General features: G+C 47.1%; 2 long non-coding RNA genes across 3 annotated transcripts in view; one reads left to right on the forward strand and one right to left on the reverse strand.

The window, feature by feature from the left end:
* Window positions 1–3,452: 3,452 nt before the first annotated feature.
* Window positions 3,453–24,701, reverse strand: part of LOC307206629 — a 39,744-nt gene continuing 18,495 nt past the window's right edge. The window contains exons 1-3 of one of the 2 annotated variants that reach the window (XR_013834435.1): window positions 12,188–12,285; window positions 8,685–8,732; window positions 3,482–4,023 (exon numbers count right to left, since the gene is read on the reverse strand). This is a non-coding gene — a long non-coding RNA (uncharacterized lncRNA). Of the gene's footprint in view, window positions 4,024–8,684; window positions 8,733–12,187; window positions 12,286–24,701 lie in introns of those variants that run through there. The other variant, XR_013834434.1, reaches the window with a different exon arrangement.
* On the forward strand, window positions 12,461–24,254 carry LOC307206591. The gene is made up of 2 exons (XR_013834394.1): window positions 12,461–12,593; window positions 23,888–24,254. It is a non-coding gene; the product is annotated as an uncharacterized lncRNA (long non-coding RNA).

The raw sequence follows: 24,701 nt of genomic DNA on the forward strand, positions 1-24,701 counted from the left end.
TTTCTATACCGGCTTATACCTTTCCTAATAACTGCTAACTGATTATCCCAACTGTCTATCTGACTCCTCCTATCAGTTCTTCTCACTCTCTCACAACACAACTCGACCAACCCACAGACTTATCCTCCCTCTTCCTTCTCCAACTCCCAACTCTCAACTGACTTCCAAACAACTCCAACTCTAACTGTAACTCCACCCCTTGGGTTCCCACTGGCCAATCACATCACACTCATTTAACCCTTTCCTTATGACCCACCTAGGAGAGCAAACACCACACAATTCTATTCTTCTAGAGCAGGGGTCAGAAAACTTTTTCAGCAGGGGGCCAGTCCACTGTCCCTCAGACCTTGTGGCGGGGCTGGACTATATTTTGAAAAAAATAATGAACGGATTCCTATGCCCCACCAATAACCCAGAGATGCATTTTAAATAAAAGGACACATTCTACTCATGTAAAAACATCAGGCAGGCCCCACAAATAACCTAGAGATGCATTTTAAATAAAAGGACACATTCTACTCAAGAAAAAAGACGCTGATTCCCGGACCGTCCACGGGCCGGATTTAGAAGGCAATTGGGTCAGATCTTAGTTTGCCTCCGCATATTCTAGAGAAAGAGGTGCCAGAAATCACCATGAACACCTTGGTTGTTCTCTTATAATGGCAATGGTACGCACCCGCAAGGTGCCACAACTGAGTTCTGGCTGAAAAAAGCCCCAGTGAGGACAGTCACTAGGTTAGATTGTGCTAAAGGTAAAGGTAAAGGGACTCCTGATCATAGAATCATAGAATCCTAGAGTTGGAAGAGACCACAAGGGCCATCGAGTCCAACCCCCTGCCAAGCAGGAAACACCACCAGAGCACTCCTGACATATGGTTGTCAAGCCTCTGCTTAAAGACCTCCAAAGAAGGAGACTCCACCACACTCCTTGGCAGCAAATTCCACTGTCAAACAGCTCTCACTGTCAGGAAGTTCTTCCTAATGTTTAGGTGGAATCTTTTTTCTTGTAGTTTGGAACCATTGCTCCGTGTCCGCTTCTCTGGAGCAGCAGAAAACAACCTTTCTCCCTCCTCTATGTGACATCCTTTTATATATTTGAACATGGCTATTCTATCACCCCTTAACCTCCTCTTCATTAGGTCCAGTCGTGGCTGACTCTGGGGTTGCGTGCTTGTCTTGCTTTATTGGCCGAGGGAGCCAGCGTACAGCTTCCAGGTCACATGGCCAGCATGACTAAGCTGCTTCTGGCGAACCAGAGCAGCGCACAGAAACGCCATTTACCTTCCCGCCGGAGTGGTACCTATTTATATACTTGCACTTTGATGTGCTTTCAAACTGCTAGGTTGGCAGGAGCTGGGACCGAGCAATGGGAGCTCACCCCGTCGCGGGGATTCGAACCGCTGACCTTCTGATCAGCAAGTCCTAGGCTCTGTGGTTTAACCCACAGCGCCACCCGCGTCCTGTTTTCCTTATTGTCATTGGAGAAATGTTGGAGGGTTTGGCGTTATGCGACACCCGAGCCAAGAAGATAACCAACTATACAACCTTCAGAAGATGTCTGAAGGCAGCCCTCTAACGCCAGCATAATTCCTATCCTGAAAATGCAACAGTAGAACAAGGACATCTTCTCCATAGTCTGAGGTGAACAAAACACACAAACTCTGCTCATTGTGCAGTCAGTCCCCCCCCCTCTAGGAACCTGTCAAGATCCCATTGAACCCAGACCCTGGAGACCTTGGGAAGAGTGACCGGGCTGAAGCTAGGATGTAACTGTCAGTAAGCAGAGGTGATGTAGAGATGAATGAATGTGTCAATGAACCAATGAATATGAATGAATATGTCAATTTTGATTTGTGCCAGTTTCTCATTTTTCAATCATTTCCCGGTTTGCCACATTTCTGCACTTTTTTTAAAAAAAGTCAAAAATACATCAGCATTTCCGTGCGCACTTTCTTTGACATACATTTCATCAATTAATTTTCCCTGATGCACCAGTTTTCTGTATGTTAATGATAGATGCATTTTAAATCCACACTTTCCCCAAGGGTCAGTTTTGTACCCATCGTTTAGTTGGAAGACTACATTCAAAAAAAAATTAAGGGTGAACATTTTGAAGAATAGCTGTGTTTCGGCTTGGGTACTGTTTCGGGGAGAAGTGTGAATCCAGCTGGTTCTCTTTAAGATGTAAAGCAAACCAAATTTCTCCCCCACCCCCTAATGCAGGCTTCCTCAATCTCGGCCCTCCAGATGTTTTTGGCCTACAACTCCCATGATCCCTAGCTAGCAGAACCAGTAGTCAGGGATGATGGGTACTGTAGTCTCAAAACATCTGGAGGGCTGAGGTTCAGAAAGTCTGCTCTAATGGATCAGGCTCAGAATCAGTACACAGAATCCTCTGGCAGTAGTTAGGGCTATAGCGCTTTGAAAGGACCTACTGCTAATACCTACCTTGGCCCCTTCTAATCTCCCTCTCCAGTGTTCAGCTTTGAAACTATGTTGTGAGCTGGCATCGCCAATCAGAAGAGTGCCATTTTGGTTGACATCAAGTAAGCCATTTGTGGGTGGGTGGGTGGGTGGGTGAGTGGGTGGGTGGGTGGGTGTCCCCAGTAGTGCTGTATGGAAGTGAGAGCTGCACCATAAAGAAGGCTGATCGCCAAAGAATTGATGCTTTTGAATTATACTGCTGGAGGAGACTCTTGCGAGTCCCATGGACTGCAAGAAGATCAAACCTATCCATTCTGAAGGAAATCAGCCCTGAGTGCTCACTGGAAGGACAGATCCTGAAGCTGAGGCTCCAATACTTTGGCCACCTGGAAGACTCCCTGGAAAAGACCCTGAGGATGGAGGGCACAAGGAGAAGGGGATTATGGAGGACGAGATGGTTGGACAATGTTCTTGAAGCTGCCAGCATGAGTTTGACCAAACTGTGGGAGGCGGTGGGAGACAGGAGTGCCTGGCGTGCTCTGGTCCATGGGGTCACGAAGAGTCGGACACAACTCAACGACTAAACAACAACAACAATGGGTGGATGTCCCAGTGGCATAAAAAAAGAAGTAAAGGTAAAGGACCCCTGCATGGTTAAGTCCAGTCAAAGGCATCTATGAGGTTGCAGCACTCACCTCGCTTTCAGGCCGAGGGAGCTGGCATTTGTCCACATACAGCTTTCCGGGTCATGTGGCTAGCGTGAATAAACCACTTCTGGTGCAACGGAACACTGTGACAGAAACCAGAGGGCATGGAACCACCCTTTACTGCCGGAGTGGTACCTATTTATCTACTTGCACTGGTGTGCTTTCGAACTGCTAGGTTGGCAGGAGCTGGGACAGAGTAATGGGAGCTCACTCCATCGTAGTGATTCAAACTGCCGACCTTCTGATCGGGAAGCCCAAGAGACTCAGTGGTTTAGACCACAGCCTCACCCGCATCCCAGTGGCATAGAACAGGTCCACAAACTTGGGGTGAAGAGAAACAGGAAATGGGAGCCATGGGGAAAAGCAAGTTAGGAGGAAATTCAACTTGGAAAGGAAGTTGAGGGTGGCACACAGTGTATCTCCAGGACCAAATTTCAATAGATATCCATGACTTAGTGGGCATTTCACTGCTTTTTTATTGATTCTGAAACAGTATCTTCCCCCCAGCATTTGTAAATGACAGGTGAGACAATGAATGCAGTCAGCTAGACCAAGCAAATGAGTTATTAGCTACTCATTTCAAGGCAGAAACATCAACAGCTCAGCTACAGGCTCGTGAAGCTGCAATGCTTGGCACATCCACACTGTCACATTCCCCAACAGGCCCCGGCACGTCCGCTTTCTACAACAGATTTAACAAGCAAACCACCAAGTGACAAGCCCTTTCCGTGGCAGGGTTCACATGTCCCCAGCGGTAGCTCTGTGTTGAAACCATTTTAGGTGACACTGAGTAACAGCCTGTAGAAATTTGATGCACAGTACTTGCAGGCATGAGTAGTCCCACCACAGGGACATCAGTTCTCGGGCAGAAATTGTTGGTTATGATGTATTCCTATAAGAAAGAGAGAGAAAATACATTTCTTGCAACTCTACCAGATACTGAATCTATGTATTTTGCATAGAATCTAAGCAATAAGTGCTAAAATCTACCCAGTGAGCATCTCTGTGAAAGTCTTTGGTTCAAATCTCAACATAGCCTCAGCTCTGCCTCGGAAATGTAGCCATCTATGAGCAGCTCTTTTAGCTGGGTAGCTCAGTTGGTAGAGTGTGGTCTGTCAATGTCAAATGTTATGTATTCAGGGTCACCTTTGACTGGACGTAAACATCTGGGATCCTTTACCCCTTGGCGCTGTGGGTTAAAGCCTCAGCGCCTAGGGCTTGCCGATCGAAAGGTCGGCGGTTCGAATCCCTGCGGCGGGGTGCGCTCCCGCTGCTCGGCCCCAGCGCCTGCCAACCTAGCAGTTCGAAAGCACCTCCGGGTGCAAGTAGATAAACAGGGACCGCTTACCAGCGGGAAGGTAAACGGCGTTTCCGTGTGCAGCTCTGGCTCTGGCTCTGGCTCTGGCCAGAGCAGCGATGTCACGCTGGCCACGTGACCCGGAAGTGTCTCTGGACAGCGCTGGCCCCTGGCCTCTTAAGTGAGATGGGCGCACAACCCCAGAATCTGTCAAGACTGGCCCGTACGGGCAGGGGTACCTTTACCTTTACCTTTATGAGCAGCTCTTTTAGCTGGGTAGCTCAGTTGGTAGAGTGTGGTCTGTCAATGTCAAATGTTATGTATTCAGGGTCACCTTTGACTGGACGTAAACATCTGGGATCCTTTACCCCTTTACCATATGTTAAGTTGTGGGTGAACATATCAGACGACACAGCGATTCTTCAAACAGCTCTTGTTTATTCACAGGCCAGGACAGAACTGAACTGAAGGGTTCAGTCAGCCTGCTTATATAGAGCTCCAGTACAACGTTACTGTAACAACTTTCTAAAACTATCCAATCACTGAACATCACTTTCAATCCTTTATTTGCATAACTATCTACAGTATCCCCCTGCTGGCCCAGGGGGAGAACTTCAGTACATAACACCACACACACACACACACACACACACACACACACACACACACGTGTATTAATAGGCAGGACCACGCCCATGCCCAAAGCACAAGGCTTCAATTTCCTCATTTGTTAGACATAATGATGGAGGTTGAATAAGTTTTGCTTTTGTGCTCTTGCACACTACCTAGGATTTATATATATATAAATTTTTATTAGTTTTTTAACATATCACTTCCAACAGTAATTAAACATACTTTTACATCTTATTCATTTTTTTGACTTCCATCAGTCCTGTCTGAAAATCTTCCAGTCTAATCTCTTAGTATGCATTTCTTATTTTCCCTAGTACATTTCAATCTCATAATCAATATCTCTATCTTTTTCTACTTTGTAACACTTCGTATATTTCTCCTTACAAAACGTCTTGTAGTACTACTAGCGTAATTTGTTGATTACAGTTGCTCTTCAAATAACACTACCTAGGATTTTTGAAGGGTGTGTGTGTGTGCACACAGGTACATACATATTTGTGTATTTGTGTCCATGTCATAAATGAGAAATGTGTTGTGGAGGACGAGTGATTCAGGCAAGACATTCCACCAAGCTGTGCTTCCTGGTGCTGAAGCCCAGTGGCAGAACAATACCATATTTTTCGCTCTATAAGACGCACCAGACCACAAGACGCACCTAGTTTTTAGAGGAGGAAAACAAGAAAAAAAAATATTCTGAATCTCAGAAGCCAGAACAGCAAGAGGGATCACTGCGCAGTGTAAGCAGCAATCCCTCTTGCTGTCCTGGCTCCTGGGATAGCTGCGCAGCCTGCATTCGCTCCATAAGACACACACACATTTCCCCTTACTTTTTAGGAGGGAAAAAGTGAGTCTTATAGAGCAAAAAATACGGTAATTAATACTGCGACCAGAGGGAAACAGGAGGGTGTGGGTGAGCACATGCAAATCATACACAGAGAGGGGGGAAACTGATCTTCAGGAGCCGTTTGCAAGATAATGCTCCCATTTGTGTGTGTGTGTGTGTGTGTGTGTGTGTGTGTGTAGCAGGAAACATGAGCAGGTGGAGGCTACACCAAGCAGAGACAGGAGCAGCCTGGGACGGAAGGGAGAAGCAGAGAGCTGCCACGGAGGTCACAGCAAAATATTGCTAACTTCCTTGCATCCGCCCTGGTGCAGTTACCCAATCTCGGAGCCTGGAGGTTATAGGCAAGGACATGAGATATTTGCTGTACCAGGTTAATCATACACTAGAATCTGCTTCATTTCCTTAAATTCTTGATAAAAGTCTGAGTCACCGCGCTGAGCTCTGTCAGTTTATTTACTCTTCAGCGTGGGCCAAAGAGGGAGGCGATGCGAATCTCCCAGCAAATAGCTGGCGTAACCCAAAGCCTTTTAACTGTGATGGCTAATTTCACAGGAATATTAAACTTGCAGTACAACATGGGGAGGGCATTGGGAGGGGTAGCAATCGCCACAGCCACTTTATAGTCTGATAATTCATTCCTATACTAGGCCACTGAGTGAAGCTGGGGCAGGAAATGCACTTAAGAAAAAGATTCTCATTCATTTGGCTCTACTTTCTCTCGGTGGACTTTGGTCAGAAGCTCCACTGACCTCTGGCTAAACGCTCCCAACAGAACTTCTCGCAAGCCTTTCTCATTTATTTACTTTTTTGCCAAAACACATCTAAAGGCACAGATCTCAACCCGATTTTTGCACCCTGCCAATTTAAGAGCTGGAGGCTACGACGTTCACACCGCCAGTAATTTGCTGCCAAGAATGCTCAGAATGCCTGGAACAGATCCACAACATAATAAAATAATTAGTGGAAGCATCAGGCAAAAAATTAAAAGAATGCAGAATAGACAGGGCAAAAGCCTAGGACACGTGTGAGGAAATGAGCGGTGGGGAGATACTGTCTCTCAGCTTCTGCTTCTGCATAAAACTGTTCAGGGAGCCCTGAATTTCAGGGCAAAAGAAGTTGCCATACACCAAGACAGACCATTGGTCCATCTCTCTCAATATTGTCAACAGAGAGACAGTGTGGTGCAGTGGTTAGAGTGCTGGACTGGGACCTGGGAGACCAGGGTTCAAATCCCCACTCAGACATGAAGTTCACTAGGTGACCTTGGACCAGTCACTCACTCTCAGCCTAACCAACTTCACAGGGTGGTTGTGACGATAAAATGGGGAGGATGCCAGCTATGCGCCTTGGAGGAGAGGTGAGATCTAAATGTAAGAAAGAAGGGGGGGCGAGAGAACTGGTGAGTGGCAGCAGCTCTCCAGGGTTTCAGGCAGAGCTCTCATCCAGTGCCACCAGAAGAGGCCAGGGATTGAACACAGAACCTTCTGCATACAAAGCAGTGGTGTAGCATGGTTTGCTGGTGCGGGGCAAGTGTTGCGCGCCCTGGTAGATTAGGAACTGGCCAGTGCCACCAGAAGATGCCAGGGACTGAACATGGGACCTTCTGCATACAAAGCAGTAGTGTAGCATGGTTTGCCAGTGCGGGGCAAGTGTTGCACCTCCTGGTAGATTAGGCAGCTGGGTGGAGGAATGTGCTGGGGGGGGGGTTCCACCCTGGGACACTTTCCTGCTTTTCTCCCTTATTGGTGGGTGGCACCGGTGGCGCCATCCGCCTCCCCCTCGGCCAGGCCTGGCAGCATGCAGGTAGCGGTGGCAAGGCATGAGGGTGGGGGGGCATGCTGGCAGGCACCACATTGGGAGAACTCAGCACTCTCAGGACCCAGCTGGGAGTCACTGGTAGCATCCTGACAAGGGGCCACCCCCCCCCCCACACACACAAACACCTCTGATGCAAAGTAAGTGAGCTGCTACTGGTCTGTTATGGTCTGAATTTTGGTGCTGGAGGAGACTCTTGAGAGTCCCATGGGCTGCAAGAAGATCCAACCTCTCCATTCTGAAGGAAATCAGTCCTGAGTGCTCACTGGAAGGACAGATCGTGAAGCTGAGGCTCCAATACTTTGGCCACCTCATGAGAAGAGAAGACTCCCTGGAAAAGACCCTGATGTTGGGAAAGATGGAGGGCACAAGGAGAAAGGGAAGACAGAGGACGAGATGGTTTGACAGTGTTCTCGAAGCTACAAACATGAGTTTGACCAAACTGCGGGGGACAGTGGAAGACAGGAGGGCCTGGCGTGCTCTGGTCCATGGAGTCACGAAGAGTCAGACACGACTAAACAACAACTGGTCTGTTGGCTCACTGAATGCATATTATACTCCAATATTTCCCTACTATTAGAAACTCACCAATAACCAGTGATAGTTCCTTTAAGGGGAATTGGGGGGATTTTGCCCCCTATTTCTCCTTTGCCTATTGTCACCGATACTCATAGCATCTTGGATATTTATGTGAATCTTGTTTTAATACCGTGCAAGTGGGTGAAGAGTAAATGGATGGATATTTACAATAATTGGGTGCGGGTTTTTGTTTTCATTTTTAATGACAAATGCATGGGTTTCTCACGGAAAAAGAGCATACGAAGCCCAGTCCAACGATTTCCATTTTGTGTACTATTAAGTTCTATGCAATTCTCCGAGGTACGAGATAGCACTGCGCCATTAATTGACTACAGTTGATAGCACGGTACTTTTAACCTACTTTTCCATTTTAAACAATACTCACGCGGCTCACAAAATCCGCACAATGCAATCCATCAGAGAGCAAAATGAACTAATAAAACAGAAAGGAGAAAACAGAAATTTAAAATGTTATCAGTCCGTGGAGATTAAAAGACAGTGGAGTGCACCTCTGAGGGTGAAGTCAACCTCCCAGAATTTTACTGGACTGTCCACACAGTGGCGTAGTGTGGGTTGTCAGCACCCGGGGCAAGGCAAGTAATTTGCGCCCCCTAACCCGTGGATTTGCGCCCCCTAACCCATGGATTTGCCCTAACCCCAGATGTTGCGCCCGATGCGGCCGGCCCCCCCTGCACCCCCCACGCTACGCCACTGTGTCCACATATAATTCTGCTTTTCCAGTTGTTCTGCATTGCTTCCCCAATATTACTGCATTTTGGGCATCTGAAGGGGCACTCCTGCACTTGTTGGCATCCATCTGTCTTGAGAGACAATGGAGTGTGCCTTCTCTCTGGGACGCAAGCCTGGGCAGTGTGTGTGGAGGTCCTGGCTGCCCAGACAACAAGACTCCCCACTCTTGGCCTCGGTGATGTCGTCCAAAGGAAAGCAGAGCGATACACTTGGCATCTGCTTGACTGCCAGATAAGGGACACGGGTGGTGCTGTGGGTTAAACCACTGAGCCTAGGACTTGCCGATCAGAAGGTCAGCGGTTTGAATCCCCATGACGGGGTGAGCTCCCGTTGCTCGGTCCCAGCTCCTGCCAACCTAGCAGTTCAAAAGCACATCAAAGTGCAAGTAGATAAATCGGTACCGCTCTGGCGGGAAGGTAAACGGCGTTTCCGTGCGCTGCTCTGGTTCGCCAGAAGCGGCTTAGTCATGCTGGCCACATAACCCGGAAGCTGTACGCCGGCTCCCTCGGCCAGTAAAGCGAGATGAGCGCTGCAACCCCAGAGTCGGCCACGACTGGACCTAATGGTCAGGGGTCCCTTTACCTTTACCTTTTTGGCTGCCAGATATATCACCCACCCCTCCCCTAATACCCCATACCTCCATTGTGGCTAATGGGAATTTAAGGATACGTGTCTGTCATTCATTCCTTGCAGGAAATGCCAGTGTACCCGCAGCAAACAGAACTGCTGTGTAAAGTGTGGAGCGGCTCTGACAGTGAGCGAAAGGAGCCAGCCCGCTGGTTCATGAATAATTCACATTTTTCAAAATAAAACAAAACAGGGGCCGGTATCCCTCATTGCCTCGAAAACACTGGCATCAAATTTCAAAACAGTAATTAAGTCTCCTCCAAACAGAGATGAAAAATATCCTGTAGGACTTAAGCGCTCTATCAAAAATCTCACCCGATCGGACCTGAATGCTCTCTGCAAACTTTTCACGGCACCAGACACCAAGAATTATTTGTAAGATTTTCACAAGGGGTTTTCAGGGTGGAATAAATCTCTGAGACAATCAGGTTCCATTTGGGAACAATTCATCAGCAGGGAGACAGACAGAGTGTGCAGAATAAATTACTCTTCTGATCTGGCAATTTTGGGTCACCCATAAGAACCTTTGGAGAGAAGCAACAGAGCTGGGACCACATAAAAACCAGAACGCAGAGTCCGCAAATTGAAACCAGAATGCACTTTCCCCCTCTTTCCCCACCTGCATCTTTTTTCCCTATGGAATGAGATATTTTAAGAAGAAGAAGAAGAAGAAGAAGAAGAAGAAGAAGAGTTTGGATTTGATATCCCGCTTTATCACTACCCGAAGGAGTCTCAAAGCGGCTAACATTCTCCTTTCCCTTCCTCCCCCACAACAAACACTCTGTGAGGTGAGTGGGGCTGAGAGACTTCAGAGAAGTGTGACTAGCCCAAGGTCACCCAGCAGCTGCATGTGGAGGAGCGGAGACGCGAACCCGGTTCACCAGATTACGAGTCTACCACTCTTAACCACTACGCCACAACACCACACTGGCCCTCAAGAGGCTTGGACTAGGTAAAGACTATACATTTAACACTGAGACCCCATGGATATAGGGTGGTATATAAATTCAATAAACAACAACAACAACACCAAAAGAATCCTTGGAACTGCAGTTTACCCCGCTCAGCACCATTAACAAACTGCAGGATTGTCCATCTCGGCCAATGGTCAGAGTAGATGATCCAGCAGCATCTAGAGGTCGAAATATTAGCTCCCCCCAGCTTCGAAGCTCCTCTATCTCTCTCCTTATTTCCTTGCCCATGTGCAGAACTCTTTCTTCAAGACAGATGTTGCTGGATTGCAGCATCTGTCAGCCTCAGTCAACATGGCCAGCGATCAAGGATTAGGGGATCTGTGGTCCAGCAAAATCTAGAGAGCCACAGAGTCCTCAACTCCATCTTCTTTGCCTCCTGCTGCCTTGGCCCAGCCTTCTCTGAAAGAGTTTCATCATAGCTGTCAACGTTTCCCCTTTTTTAAGAGAAATTCCCTTATTCCGAATAGGCTTCCTCGGAAGAAAGGGGAAAAGTTGTCAGCTATGCTTTTCATCGCCCCCTTATCCATTTTCACTTTCTCTTTAATTAGGTCCCAGTTACTCCATCCAGACCTTCCAAGTATCCCTATTTTCCAGGGACAGTCCTGGATTTACAGAAGCTGTCCCAATTTCTTATTTGATCCCAGAACGTCCCGCTTTTCCTTAGGACGTCCCTATTTTCATCGGAGAAATGTTGGGGCAACCCCTGAGCGAAGGAGATAAGTATAAAACCTTTAGAAGACATCTGAAGGCAGCCCTATATAGGGAAGTTTTAAAAAAATGTTTAATGCTTTATTATGTTAAATGTTAAAGCTATGGTTTTCCCAGTAGTGATGTATGGAAGTGAGAGCTGGACCATAAAGAAGGCTGATCGCCGAAGAATTGATGCTTTTGAATTCTGGTCCTGGAGGAGACTCTTGAGAGTCCCATGGACTGCAAGAAGATCAAACCTCTCCATTCTGAAGGAAATCAGCCCTGAGTGCTCACTGGAAGGACAGATCCTGAAGCTGAGGCTCCAATACTTTGGCCACCTCATGAGAAGAGAAGACTCCCTGGAAAAGACCCTGATGTTGGGAAAGATGGAGGGCACAAGGAGAAGGGGACGACAGAGAACGAGATGGCTGGACAGTGTTCTTGAAGCTACCAGCATGAGTTTGTCCAAACTGCGGGAGGCGGTGGAAGACAGGAGTGCCTGGCGTGCTCTGGTCCAGGGGGTCACGAAGAGTCGGACACGACTAAACGACTAAACAACAACAGCAACATGTTTCTAAATATGTTGGAAGCCACCCAGAGTGGTAGAGACAACTCAGTCAGATTGGTGGGGTATAAATATTATTATTGCTGCTGCTGCTGCTGTTGAATAGGATGTCCCTATTTTCATGGAGAAATGTTGGGGGGTATGTTTCATTTCTGGGAGCAACTCCTAAGCTCTCCTCTGCTGCTCAGATTCACTGTGACATCATCCCCCCAGCTTTTGTGACATCATCACTGCCCATCCAGCTGTTGCCTGGGGCTTCATCACTGCCACAAAATCCCTTACCTGTTTGAGCATCTAACATGCAGCTTCGCAGAGGCCTGGAAAATCCCAGCCAGCAGGACAGGAAGAGGGAGCACACAGATCTGCAAGATGCCAAATTCACAAAGCCAGAAGCTGAAAGGGAACAAGAAGGGCGGGAGCAAAAGAATCTGGGCTACTTGCAACCTTTGCCCTCCAAGCCTCCTCCAAGTGACCTCCTGCTTCAAATCAGCTTTGTTTGTTTAAGCCCACTGGCAATTGCTGGTTCAGTGTAAATCAAATGTAACTTTTCCAGGTCTCATGAAAACTTTCCCCGCAAAGGTCATTGACTCTTTGTCTCCAAGAAGCCTTTAAACAGCAGCGACTGGCGTTGGGCTGAGCGCAGCTTTCAGTAGGGGATGAATGGCATGTTGACCTCCTCAATTCAAAGGTGAGCAGGGTTCATGTCTTTTCGTTTGCAAACAGAGACCCATCTAACCTTTACATAATGCAATCTATGGCTCAGCATTTAATTGAATGTCTGAGGCGCGCATCAATTTGGGCAGAGAGAAACAGTCCAGTTGATGCCATTATCAAGAGCAATTCAAGATAAGGAGGAGTACGGGGGGGGGGGGCTCGTGTAATTTGTTGAAAGGCACGGTAATTCACTTAAATCCTGACACCTTTGATAAAAGCTAATTTATGAAGAGGCAAACAGCAATCTGCTTGCAGGGCCTGGGATGGGGATCTTGCTGTTAATACAATCTGTCCTTCGCAGACGGCCGGGGCTGGCTTTGGAAAGGTAGATTCGTCCTCCAAACTGGGCAGAGAAAGGGCTCGACCCATTGGAAACTTTCCACCTGCCTTGCCCCACCCTCCAGTCTCTGCCTCCCAATTTGTATTTTATTATTTTATGCACTGTGGCTTGCTGTTCGTTTATGGATTGTAGTTTAGAAATTATTTATTGTAATTCTTAAGAGTGGATTTCTGTTTAATTTTTATATGCTGATATTTAATACTATTCTATACTATTGTTGAATGTTGCTTTATTTGATGTAGGTTGCTTATTTTAAAATTATGTTTTATTATCACATTGTTGTATTGCATTAGATTGTTATACGGTGTACATTCTTTGTTTCTTGAACTTGTAAACCGCCCTGGGTATTGTAAGATAGAAAGACGGTATACAAATTAAAAGTGATGATGATGAAGAAGAAAAAAGTCCCACTGAACAGGGATGGACTTTGGTAATATGGCGCCCTGAATGAGAACAAATTCCCCCCCCCCCACCAATCTTTATAAATACAGGTTTATAATTCTTAGCCTTTTTTGTGCTGTATTTCTAGAAAATATAGTGCCAGAACTCACCATGAAAGCCTCCCTTGTTCTCTTATAATGGCAATGGCGCCCAAGTGAGATGTCCCAGCACTGAGTTCCAGTGAGTTCCAGCTGAAAAAAGCCCTGATTATTCTGATGATGCACTCCCTCAGCTCATGCTCATGCAGGGGAACCATCCACACTGCCTTAAATTCGGCACTGGCTGCTGAGGCCCCTGGATCTGTCAATACTGACCTGGTCAGTTCCCCCAGAGTAGACTTAAAAAACAGCTTTTGCAGGCTGTCGTTTAACTCTGATCTCAGCTGTGGACACACCATACATTTACAGGACATTTAAAGCACACACACCGCTGTGTAGAATACTGGGAACTGTAAAAAGGTAAGAGCAAAGGACTCCTGGACAGCTACAGTAAGTCCAGACCAAAGGCGACTATGAGGTTGCGGCATTCATTTTGCTTTCAGGCCGAGGGAGCGGTGTTTGTCCACAGACAGTTTTCCGGGTCACGTGGCCAGCAGGACTAGACCGCTTCTGGTGCAACGGGACACTGTGACGGAAACCAGAGCACACAGAAACACCGTTTACCTTCCCGCCGTAGCGGGTCATGGCCAGCATGACTAAACCGCTTCTGGTGCAACAGAACACTATGACGGAAGCCAGATGTAATGGTTCTAGGGGTTGCTCATGCGTAAGTTGCCGCCACTCTTGGCTTGGTTGCCTGGTTGAACCTTTTCTGTCTGGACAGCCCTTCACTTCGTGGCTGTCTCAGTCGCTGGCAGAATCCGTCAGTGGGCGTTTCTTAAAACTTCTTCCAGCAAAAAAGTTCTTTGACGCCAAGTCTCCTCCTACTCTCCCTGCGCGGAAGTCTTCTGCGCAGGGAGGGTGTGGGCAGCGGAGTACCCGTGCTCTCCCCACTAGTCTCCGGTGAAGAGTCCTGGAGCCTTTCTCCGATTCCCCCATCTGCCCCCCTTCTCTCCTGGTGTTACGTTGATTTCCTTCCCCAACAGATGGGCTGCCTCTCTCCCTGCTGGGACCCTCTCCAGCATCGCTCTGGAGCCTTCCCTCCGCCTCTGGCTCTGATGGCAGTTCCCTGACATCCACCTCCCCCCCAGGACCCCCTCCACCCCCGGCCCGACCTTCTGATCCAACTTCGTCCCTTTCCTCAGCCGACGATGCGGGGAATCCCCTGAAGGAGCTGTCGCCATCCTCTGAGGATTCAAAACCCGCTTCCCACCCACTCCAATCTCTTCCCGCGGGGTGGGCCTCCCAGTCTGATACTTCTCCCTCGGACTCCTCCCCTCCCTCCTCTTCGGAGGCGGGAAAACCCACAAAGTCCTCTTCGTCGTCTGTGGTTCCAAATTCTTCCTCCCAGAATCTCGCTAGTGGTTTTGGCAGTTCCCTGACACCAGAGCTCATGGAAAATCCGTTTACCTTCCCGCCGCAGTGGTACCTATTTATCTACTTGCACTGGTGCTTTCGAACTGCTAGGTTGGCAGGAGCTGGAACAGAGCAACGGGAGCTCACCCCATCATAGGGATTTGAACTGCCAACCTTCTGATTGGCAAGCCCAAGAGGCTCTGTGGTTTAGACCACAGTGCCACCCGCTGCCCCTCACAGAGCTACAACTCCCAGCACCCTTAACAAATTACAGTTCCCAAGATTCTTGCGGTGGGTGTGCTTCAGATGTTTGGCACGTATGCAGCTCTTAGTGTATTCCAGGTTTTCAGGCCTTTGACAAAAGACAAAAAAATGAAGGGATGCTTGAGAAACACACCCGCCGGAAGCAGAAATGGAAGAAATGAGATGGCTTCATCACTAAGCAGCCTTCCCCAGCTTTGTACCCTCCAGGTGTTTTTGACTACAACTCCCATGATTCCCGACTATTGGCCATGCCAACGGAGGCTGATGGGAGCTGTAGAAACACCCAGAGGTTGGGAAGGCTGTATAAAGAGTATTCAGTTCTGTTGCAGGTCGGCAATAACTTAGACATTGTCAAATACAAATTGCTTCTGCTTGTTAGTGGCATATTAGTACTGCATGTTAGAGGATCCGGGTGGCGCTATGGTCTAAACCACTGAGCCTCTTGGGCTTGCTGATCTGAAGGTCAGCGGTTCAAATCCCTGCAATGGGGTGAGTTCCCATTGCTCTGTCCCAGCTCCTGCTAACCTAGTAGTTTGAAAGCATACAAGTGCGAGACTTCCGGGTTAGTGCCTCCGGCAATGGCGGAGCTCCTCCGATCGGGAGGAACCGGCTCCGTGAAAAACAGGGTCTGACCACCACGGCAACGGCGGAGACCCTTAGAAATCACAGACGGAAGAAGTCTGTGAACCTGGGATTTGGCTGGCACCTTCAGCGCCCCCTACTCACGGGGAGACCCGGTATCGGGAAGCCGGAGCGACATGGGGTGAGAAGCGCGGTGCTTTGAATCGACCGCTTATTTCACGGAGCGAAGCCGCATTGCTGCTGTTGGAGAGCGCTGACTTTTTTCCTGTGGACAACTGGATTTTAAACAACAACCCGTGAGTAGAACGGGAAATTGAGCTTTTAAATAATTTAATTTGGCACCGAACGGGGTAGGTTTAAACTGGAAGTCCACCTTCCCTTTCTGTAAATAGACTGAAGCAAAGTAGTTATTAACTAAGGTTTTGGAAAGTCTTATGTAAAGGATTAAAACTCCACTGATTGAAACTATTAATTTTGACCAAGTGAACTTGCAGGAGAAGGTGGAAAATTAAAAATTGAAGCATCACGTCTCTGAACCTGGGAACAGTTTGCAAAAAGTCCATCGACGGTAAACAGGACAAATTTGACAGCTAGCTTTATTTTGACAGCTAGCTTTAATTTGACAGCTGGCTTTAATTTGACAGCTGGCTTTAAAAGAAAGACATTGTTTCTATTGTCTGCTTCTGCACTTAAAAAGAAGAAAAAGTAACTGGAAACTGTTACTAATTTACTTTTGGAATTGTGCTGGAAAGGACTGATACAAATTGAGACTGCTTCCCTCTAGAGGGAGTTTTGGGACATTGTTACAAGTGTGCAGCTGGGAAATTGGTCTTAAGATAAAGACTGTGAGAAACTAGTTCTGACCATGAACATCTTAAGAATGTCGACAAAGGAAGAAGTAGCGTCTGTTCTGAATAGGACAATCTATCTGCTGGGAAAGCTGCATAAACAGATAGATGTCATGGCTACTAATATTGATATATTGGGAATAAAAGCGGGCATCAGCATAGAAGTCGACAAGAACCCGGCACAAGAATCTTTCTTAACTGAACAAATTGATGAATTAGAGAAGGAGAAAGTTGCTGTTGTTGAACATAAAGCAAAACAAGGGGGAGCCTTAACCCTAAAGAGGCAAATGGAGGATTACAACCTGAGGCCTTATATGACTGTAATTAGGAGAAGCCAGTTTTTGAAGATGGGTGCCTGGCCTGATCTGGAAAAGGAAAGGTGGAGAGATCCCTTTATGCAGGGTTCAAATGACTTTTGGAATATGAATTTGAGCCAGGAGGAGATTGGAGCTTCGGGGGCCTTTGGACTTGGAAGAATTGTGAAACAAGGTTTGGAATACTTTATGGGCCCTAGCTTTAATTATGGAAATCTGGCAGACCTGTCAAGAAGGAATATAAGCATCGTTGGGTTGGAGCTCCCCCGAGATCTGCTTTTTAGCTCCAAAGATTATCAAGAAGATCGGCAGAAGGAAAATGAAGAAGAGTTAAGAGCCTCGGATATAAGATCTCCAGGTTGATGGACGCTGGGAGGTTGATGGAACAGGGGCCGGGACCGGGGAGGGGAGATGGTGGAAGGAAACTGGGAATTTAAAGTGTATATATGGAGATTAAAAAATAATAATAATGAGAAATGGAAAAATCGAGGAATGAAATTTTTATGACCCTAGGGGAAATGTCTTAAGAGATTAAGTTCAATATATTAGTTTCAATGAGAAATAAGATTAAATAAAGTAAAAATGGATGATTAATTGGTGAAAGAAGAGAATGTTAAATTACAATATATTAAGATAAATTATTAGGATAAAAACAAAGATGAAGGATTTGCTGAAATATCTAACTGAACCAAAATACAAAGAGGGGAGGTGTGAGGAGGTCAAGGAAATAAGCTAAAGAAAGAAAGTTATGTAAAGGTTTGATTTGTTCTTTTTTTTTTTTTTTTGATTCTATGCATCTTTTTTTCTTTCTTGTCTGTTTTCCATTTTTTATCTTTTTTCTTTGATGTGACTTGTTTTTATGTTTTGCTTTCTTTTTTGGTTTAATTGGGTGTTTTCCTGCTGTTATTTTTTTTATTACTTATGTAACCTTTAAAATTTTAATAAAAATCTTTTTTAAAAAAAAAAATGAAAGCATACAAGTGCAAGTAGATAAATAGGTACCACTGCGGCGGGAAGGTAAACGGATTTTCCATGAGCTCTGGCTTCCGTCATAGTGTTCTGTTGCACCAGAAGCGGTTTAGTCATGCTGGCCATGACCCAGAAAGCTGTCTGTGGACAAACACCGGCTCCCTCGGCCTGAAAGCGAGATGAGCACCACAACCCCATAGTCACCTTTGACTTGACTTAACCATCCAGGGGTCCTTTACCTTTTTACCTAGTGGTGTATCTTCCTTTAACAACATTGCTGCATGTGCCCAGTAGAGAGTTGGTGCATGGGTTACATCATCAGCCTGATATTGTCAAATGTTCACTGCTGCTAGAGTCAGGTGTCAGATCCTGGCAGCTATCATGTGTCAGCTGCAACTCCCCCCCCCCATGACTCAAACCTAATTTACACACACACATCTTACAAAGCTATTTTCGAAAGGAGAGAAGCAGTGCACATGCGCCTAACCCAGGGCTAGACAGTGTGGTGTCCATATATATATATATACATTCAGATGCTAACTGCTACCTATCTGATAATGCTCAGCGCTGACAGCTGCTGCATGCCAGCTGTCAGATAGTGTCAAATGACTGGGATTGCAGCATATTTCCGTGTCGAATGCTGATGATGAACGGCGAATATGTGCACATCCAGATTGGGGGTGGGGAGGACAGTCGCAGGAGTTCAGGAAGCAAATTTGTTTCGGCTCCGTATGACAGCATCGCTCAGGCCTGACCCCCTCTTTCTCACTCCATTCCAGCTCTACTCAGGCCTCTCTACCTCCATCTCGCCACTGCCCATCACAGAGTCTTAGTTCTGGATGAAGGGCTCCATCGCACAGAGCTTATTTCAAGGTATGAGCTTGCAGCTTGGACCACGTGGTTACAATCCATGCAGCAATGTGTGGGGCGGTGGGGAGGATGAGCTTGGTTTGGAAGATAATAACCAGGGAGGCAGAGCTCCTTGCTCCTCTGAACTGTCTGCTCCATCCCTCCCTTAAAGCTCAGGGCAGGTAAATGAGAAAGCTCCATCAAAGTGAAGAATGAATGGGAAAGGGGGAGGGGCGCCATTTTGTCTTCTGTCTTTTAATCAAAGGCTTGGGAGATCTTACAGAAAGAAGGGAATGAAGCCTCTGGGCAATCTGATCAGATAAATGAGCAACTAACAACAAGCCAACATCGTTTAATTAGATCTGCAGCTGAGTCTGAGACAAAGACTTAAACTCAGATGAGCTCGTTCCCAACTGACTTTCAAAAATTCCTCATATTCTGGGGAGGCGGAATCACTCCAGTAATTTTGTCGGACACATTTGTATACAGTGGTACCTCGGGTTACATGTGCTTCAGGTTACATACGCTTCAGGTTATAGACTCCGCTAACCCAGAAATAGTGCTTCAGGTTAAGAACAGTTTCAGGTTAAGAACGGACCTCCGGAACGAATTAAGTACTTAACCTGAGGTACCACTGTACTGGAAAGGCTGCCAGGGAGGAAAATCCTCTGGATCTCAAAATGGTTAGAGTGGCATCATGACAGCTGGCTCCATCAGGATCTCAACCAAGGAAGGGCGAGTTTCCGATTCCTTGTAGATAAATTGGTTTGCTTTCGAGCTGGGAAGAGAGTTGGGAGGTAAATAAGACCAGGGTGGGGAAAGTGTGGCTCTCCAAACATGGCTGGACTCTCAACTGCCCATCATCCCATGCCAACAAAGCCAAAGGGATTATGGGAGTTGGAGCCCAACTTCTGGAAGACCACAGGGTCCCCATTTCTGTGGTATAGGAGGTGATAGGGAATAAATCCAGACCAGTGTAATGATTAGTTGCATCAAGACAGATGCACCCTTTATTCAGGTTGTCAGAACTGTGTCCAGAGATGATGCAGACCTCAAGGAAGATCATTCTGCAGGACAGCCAGGGAAGAGGATTCTATGTCTGCAAGCTGGCAAGGGTTCAGACTCTTTAAAGAAGGGACCAGAATGCTTCCCTCAGCCACCACACCAACCACTCAAGGGATCTTAATTTTCCAGGTAAGCTGTCAGAACACACAGCAAAGATCTTACCTGGAGGTCTAACAGCAATGCTGTTCATGGTTTCAAGGCAAGATTCTGCCTTTTATATTCTTGGCAGCTCTCAGCTATGGGTCTAAACAATCTTGGTCTCTAGACAGGGCCAGCCCAAGAAATTTTGGCACCTGTTGCGGACCCCAAAATGGCTCTAGAGAAGCAGGGATGAGGGGCGATCTACATCAGGAACAAGGAGGGAAGGATGATCAACATTGGGATCTGCTGCTGCCATGGATCCTGCCACCTGAGGCACTTGCCTCACCTTGCCTCATGGGTGGGCTGGCCCAGAAGCACCAGTGGTCACCTTTGGCAAGGACAAGGCAACTTTACATGGAGCTGTGATGTGTGCAGAGGGAGGCAACTAAGATGATCAAGGGTCTGGAAACCAAGTTTTATGAGGAATGGTTGGAGGAGCTGGATATGTTTAGCCTGGGAAAGAGAAGACTGAGAGGAGATATGATAGCCATCTTCAAATATCTCAAGGGCTGTCACATGGAAGATGGAGCTAGCTTGCTTTCTCCTGCTCTGGAAGATAGGACTTGAACCAACGTCTTCAAGTTACAATAAAGGAGATTCCAACTCAAAATCAGGAAGAACTTTCTGACTCTAAGAGCTGTGGAACAGACTCCCTTGGAAGGTGATGGACTCTATTTCCTGGGTGGCTTTTAAGCAGAGGTTGGATGGCCATCTGTCAGGGATGCTTTAGCTGAGATTCCTGCATTGTAGGGGGTTGGACTAGATAACCCTCAGGGTCCCTTCCAACTCTACAATTATATGATTCTTTGATTTTAAGAGGAGCTGAGAAGGGAACAACGAGTAGAAAGAATCAGCGAGTTTTGGAGACAACTGGAAAGATGAAGCATTGGGGATCCACAAGATCATGTACAGTGATACCTCAGGTTACATACACTTCAGGTTACATATGCCTCAGGTTACAGACTCTGCTAACCCAGAAATAGTGCTTCAGGTTAAGAACTTTGCTTCAGGATGAGAACAGAAAGTGTGCTCTGGTGGCGCGGAGGCAGCAGGAGGCCCCATTAGCTAAAGTGGTGCTTCAGGTTAAGAACAGTTTCAGGTTAAGTACGGACCTCCGGAACGAATTGAGTACTTAACCCGAGGTACCACTGTAGTAGCTTTTGAGGTGGTGGTGAGATTTTGGTGGTTTAGCACTAGCAAAACCTGTCTCTGTGCCTGCCTCCTCCTTCCACCTTCTGGGCCGCTCAACCTGCGTTTTTGTAGGTAATCAAATATGACTTTTAAAATACTGTAGGTCTCCGATAATCTGTCCCCACAAGGCACTTGACCTTGAAAACCTGCCCTGGAAATGTCTGCTACTTGGGGAAGCAGAGAGCACAAACAACAAGAATAGTAACTGGCGATCTGTAGCAGCCTTTTAATGGCACCCCCAATCCCTTTACTTCCTAGGAAATCGGGCCATGATTTTGGATGCCAAGAAATATAGCCACTAAGAGTAAGCCTGCCTAACACGAATAGACAATCTCATATATATAGAATTAAAGCCAGCAACACAGCAGCCATTAGTCTTGGGGGAATGCACTGTAGCATGCCCAAATGCCCCAAGATCACCCATCATATCATTTGGCACATTGTTCAAAACACAGTGCAAAGAACAAGCAGGAGACAGCAGCTACTCGGGGAAATTTCTGTAGCCGTTTGACTTCTGCCTAAAAAATGCTCTCTTCTTTTCTGGTATTTTGAATCTCATTATGCAACCCAGGCTCGCCTCTGCAGATGGGCATCCGAGGCAGATGGCTTTTCTCACGTGAGCAAGCTCCCCAAATCATTCAGGAATGCAGCAGAAATAGATGCCCAGCCATGCCAGTCTGGAATGAAGTAGAAAGTCTGGCATGATGGATGTGGCCGTACAGTCATACCTTGGCTTACGGACGCTTCAGGTTGCGTTTTTTCGGGTTACAGACCCGCCAAAACCCGGAAGTACCGGAATGGGTTACTTCTGGGTTTTGGCGGTGACGCATGCACAGAAGTGCTAAATCATGCTTTGCGCATGTGCAGAAGCGCCGAATCACAACACGCCGCTGCAGGTTGCGAACACTGCGGGTTGCGAACGTGCATCCCACACGGATCACGTTCGCAACCCGAGCATCCACTGTATTTGGAAGATGCTCTGTTGCCCAGGACGTTTTGCTGCTCTAAGCAAAACTGAAAATGCTGCCCCACTAGGAGGAGGGCCACTGCAAAGGTGGTTTTAGGGCAGTTTGACCAGTTTCCCCACAGTGGGCACTGAGCAGGGCCACAACAGCCATGCTCTACCTGGACCATCAGAGGAATCAGAAGAGGGGAGAGGGCTGCTGTTGCACTCAGCTACTCCGTGTGGGATTTCCCTAGGCATCAGATGGTGGGAATTGGATGCCATTGCCTGACCCAGCACAGTAATTCTTGTGTTATAATAATAATAATAATAATAATAATAATAATAATAATAATAATTTATTATTTGTACCCCGCCCATCTGGCTGGGTTTCCCCAGCCACTCTGGGCGGCTTCCAACAAGGATGAAAAATACACTAAAATGTCACATATTAAAAACTTCCCTGAACAGGGCTGCCTTCAGATGTCTTCTGAATGTCAGGTAGTTGTTTATTGCTTTGACATCTGATGGGAGGGCATTCCACAGGGTGGGCGCCACTACCAAGAAGGCCCTCTGCCTGGTTCCCTGTAACTTGACCTCTCGCAGTGAGGGAACCGCCAGAAGGCCCTCGGAGCTGGACCTCAGTGTCCGGGCAGAATGATGGGGGAGGAGACGCTCCTTCAGGTATACTGGACCGAGGCCATTTAGGGCTTTAAAGGTCAGCACCAACTTTGAATTGTGCTCGGAAACGTACTGGGAGCCAATGTAGGTCTTTCAAGACCGGTGTTATATGGTCTCGGCGGCCGCTCCCAGTCACCAGTCTAGCTGCCGCATTCTGGATTAGTTGTAGTTTCTGGGTCACCTTCAAAGGTAGCCCCACGTAGAGCGCGTTGCAGTAGTCCAAGCGGGAGATAACCAGAGCATGTACCACTCTGGCGAGACAGTCTGCAGGCAGATAGGGTCTCAGCCTACGTACCAGATGGAGCTGGTAAACAGCTGCCCTGTTCTTATAAGACGTCATTTTCAAGGGGTTGAGTGGATGGAGAAGTGTCAGCACTGAGAGATGCACACACACATGTGTTGAGGAACAGGACCTATAAACTTGTAGGCTCCTCCAGACACCCATATTCAGCATTCATCCTGATTTGCTTGTGCCAAGCTTACATGCTGGTTAGACTATGTCAGGTCTCTATGGATGTCCAGGACCATGCTGTGGAGGCCTACACTGAGAAGGAATGGTGATAGCCTCCCCCTCCCCCTGCTCCGGCTCCTGAATCTTCCCAGGAGTAGGAGGACACTATAGATTTGGAACAGTGGTTTGCAGAGGGGCATAGTTCCAAAGGCAGAAGCTGGGAAATACTGGACGGGGAACAGCTAGGAGAAGAAGCACTGTAAGAGAGAGGGTTAAACAGATTCACAGTCTCTGGACAGCATCCAACCCCCTTCTCCAAAGTCAGGGAGAGCTCAGAAAGTGTCAGAACAGAAAGCACAGAGGGTACAAGCTCAGATTACAAGAGTGACGTAGATTAATAGGGACAGAGGGGGGAGTGTCCCTTAATTGGGAGCACTGCCATTTCTAGGAGATGTGTTCTTTGTTCTCTCGCTGTGGTTATTAAGGATTCTAACTGGTAAGGCGTTCCTTTTGTTTGATCTCTTATCGACTGCCATGGGGGGGGGGCAATTCCCCGAAGCCAGACAATGGAGCATTTGATCTGATATGCTTATAGGTCAATGAGTATTCATCCTGCATTCAGGAGGTGTTTTTAAAAAAACACATTTCCCCATTAATCATTCATTCATCCCACACTTTTTGATGCATTTCCCATCACTTTCCCGACTGCAAAATGTCTTCTTTTTGTTTTTATAGTGGATTTGTTGCACTGCGGCAAGAAGAACACTTGAATTGTTCAGACTTGGAGTTCCGGTCTGCAGTCAAATCGCTCTTACAGAATAGTGACAGTCCGGAGATACCTTTGAGATGCAGACCCCGCTGTTCAGATCCGCCTGCACCCAAGGGAGGCCACATCGTTCTTCCTCCCCTCCTGTGCTTTTTCCCACCCCCTCCCACCCGCGTTGTGCATTGCAAAATGTCCTGTCCGCTGCACGGCGGTGCCTGTCGCACACTTAAAAAGGAAATTTCGCTGATGCAGCAGGTTCCACCAAAAGCTCCCTCCCTCCCTTGCTCCCTCTTTCTTTCTCACTCTCATCAAAATAATTAAACAGTTTTAAGCTTTGCCAAGTTTCTTTTCTTTTCTTCCTTAAGACCCGAGTGCTTATTGATTTCTTTCTGGGCTATCGTATCTTCCAACTCTGCCAACAAACCGGCAGGAACTTTCAGTAAATCTGCTTACATTTCAGTGGTGGTGTTTACTTATTGGATTATTTAAGATGCATTTATTTATGAAGAAGAGCTTTAGAAGGAATGGACGTGTGGGGAGGGGGTGGCTACCTTCCTACCCTTTCTACTCTAAATGCCTTCTGGCTAAAAATTGCCGGTATGAAAGTTCAAGAGCAGAAACCTAGCTTTCAGAGGCAGATTCCCTCGCGGATAACCAGGATAATGTAGGGTCTGTTTATTTGTTATATTCCAGGGTGGGCGGGGGAATAGAATATACCATTACCCACTGCTCCTACATTAAAAGTAAAAGCTAGTAATGAGAATTCAGGCAAAGGCGTCAGCT

This window comes from Podarcis cretensis, assembly GCF_951804945.1.
Source record: "Podarcis cretensis genome assembly, chromosome: 17".
In the NCBI taxonomy this organism is placed as follows: Eukaryota; Metazoa; Chordata; class Lepidosauria; order Squamata; family Lacertidae; genus Podarcis; species Podarcis cretensis.